This window comes from Schistocerca serialis, chromosome 8 (assembly GCF_023864345.2).
Source record: "Schistocerca serialis cubense isolate TAMUIC-IGC-003099 chromosome 8, iqSchSeri2.2, whole genome shotgun sequence".
NCBI lineage: Eukaryota > Metazoa > Arthropoda > Insecta > Orthoptera > Acrididae > Schistocerca > Schistocerca serialis.
Window position 1 is genome coordinate 348,577,732 of NC_064645.1, and position 2,500 is coordinate 348,580,231.

Genomic DNA, 2,500 nt, shown 5'->3' on the forward strand with positions numbered 1-2,500 from the left:
ACGCGACCTGCGGAAGGCGCCCTGTGTCCGCGCGAACTCCCAGCGGCGCCGCTTGCGCTTCTGCAGCGGCGGGGCAGCAGGCGGCCGCTTGGATGATAGGCGCGGCCGCTGTGCCCTGGTGATCGACCTCTCCCCCCTGGACCCGACCGACGCAAGGGCATCCGGGAGCATGCCCAGGATGACATCGGGCGGCGTGCCCCGCCCCAGACCAATGACTCGATCCAGAGCAGAGAAACGCTGGGCGGAAGCAGGTAGCCCCGCCAGATGCTCCCAGATGGCGGCGTCAGTCGGCCCCTCCGGCGGCGGCCCGGTGGTGTCGGCCGCGAAGTCCTCGGCTGCGTCGACGGGCGGCGCAGCGGCCTCGCCCGCGTCAGGCAGCGAGCTCGCTGCTCCCCGGCGGGACGCCGGCTCTTCCCCCCGACCAATCTCAAGCGCCTCCATGAATTGGCGGACAAGCTGCTTGTGGGCAGCTTGCCGCCGTCGGCACTTGATTGCCTCAAGCGTTCGGTCGGGGAACATCCTAATAAGCTCTTGATTAACGAAGAAGAACCGGGCGTCCCTCTCAAGGAACAGTTCGGCCTCAGCCTTGGCGAGCGACAGGACTTCTTCCTCCGTCAAGAGAGTCATAGTTACTCCCGCCGTTTACCCGCGCTTGCTTGAATTTCTTCACGTTGACATTCAGAGCACTGGGCAGAAATCACATTGCGTCAACACCCGCTAGGGCCATCGCAATGCTTTGTTTTAATTAGACAGTCGGATTCCCCCAGTCCGTGCCAGTTCTGAGTTGATCGTTGAATGGCGGCCGAAGAGAATCCGCGCACCCGCGCGCCCCCGGAGGAGCACGCTAAGGCGGACGCGGCCTCGCAGCAAGGAAGATCCGTGGGAGGCCAAGGCACGGGACCGAGCTCGGATCCTGCACGCAGGTTGAAGCACCGGGGCGCGAACGCCGCGCAGGCGCGCGCATCCTGCACCGCCGGCCAGCACGAGGCCGACCAACGGCGAGAGCAGACCACGCCCGCGCTAAACGCCCGCACTTACCGGCACCCCTACGGCACTCACCTCGCCCAGGCCCGGCACGTTAGCGCTGACCCACTTCCCGACCAAGCCCGACACGCCCCGATCCTCAGAGCCAATCCTTATCCCGAAGTTACGGATCCAATTTGCCGACTTCCCTTACCTACATTATTCTATCGACTAGAGGCTCTTCACCTTGGAGACCTGCTGCGGATATGGGTACGAACCGGCGCGACACCTCCACGTGGCCCTCTCCCGGATTTTCAAGGTCCGAGGGGAAGATCGGGACACCGCCGCAACTGCGGTGCTCTTCGCGTTCCAAACCCTATCTCCCTGCTAGAGGATTCCAGGGAACTCGAACGCTCATGCAGAAAAGAAAACTCTTCCCCGATCTCCCGACGGCGTCTCCGGGTCCTTTTGGGTTACCCCGACGAGCATCTCTAAAAGAGGGGCCCGACTTGTATCGGTTCCGCTGCCGGGTTCCGGAATAGGAACCGGATTCCCTTTCGCCCAACGGGGGCCAGCACAAAGTGCATCATGCTATGACGGCCCCCATCAACATCGGATTTCTCCTAGGGCTTAGGATCGACTGACTCGTGTGCAACGGCTGTTCACACGAAACCCTTCTCCGCGTCAGCCCTCCAGGGCCTCGCTGGAGTATTTGCTACTACCACCAAGATCTGCACCGACGGCGGCTCCAGGCAGGCTCACGCCCAGACCCTTCTGCGCCCACCGCCGCGACCCTCCTACTCGTCAGGGCTTCGCGGCCGGCCGCAAGGACCGGCCATGACTGCCAGACTGACGGCCGAGTATAGGCACGACGCTTCAGCGCCATCCATTTTCAGGGCTAGTTGCTTCGGCAGGTGAGTTGTTACACACTCCTTAGCGGATTCCGACTTCCATGGCCACCGTCCTGCTGTCTTAAGCAACCAACGCCTTTCATGGTTTCCCATGAGCGTCGATTCGGGCGCCTTAACTCGGCGTTTGGTTCATCCCACAGCGCCAGTTCTGCTTACCAAAAGTGGCCCACTTGGCACTCCGATCCGAGTCGTTTGCTCGCGGCTTCAGCATATCAAGCAAGCCGGAGATCTCACCCATTTAAAGTTTGAGAATAGGTTGAGGTCGTTTCGGCCCCAAGGCCTCTAATCATTCGCTTTACCGGATGAGACTCGTACGAGCACCAGCTATCCTGAGGGAAACTTCGGAGGGAACCAGCTACTAGATGGTTCGATTAGTCTTTCGCCCCTATACCCAGCTCCGACGATCGATTTGCACGTCAGAATCGCTACGGACCTCCATCAGGGTTTCCCCTGACTTCGTCCTGGCCAGGCATAGTTCACCATCTTTCGGGTCCCAACGTGTACGCTCTAGGTGCGCCTCACCTCGCAATGAGGACGAGACGCCCCGGGAGTGCGGAGGCCGCCGCCCCGTGAAGGGCGGGGAAGCCCCATCCTCCCTCGGCCCGCGCAAGGCGAGACCTTCACTT

At 61.8% G+C, this 2,500-nt stretch overlaps 1 pseudogene; it reads right to left on the minus strand.

Annotated features, from left to right (window-relative positions):
* LOC126417811 (large subunit ribosomal RNA) overlaps positions 1-2,500 on the minus strand; it is a 7,439-nt pseudogene that overhangs the window by 3,942 nt on the left and 997 nt on the right.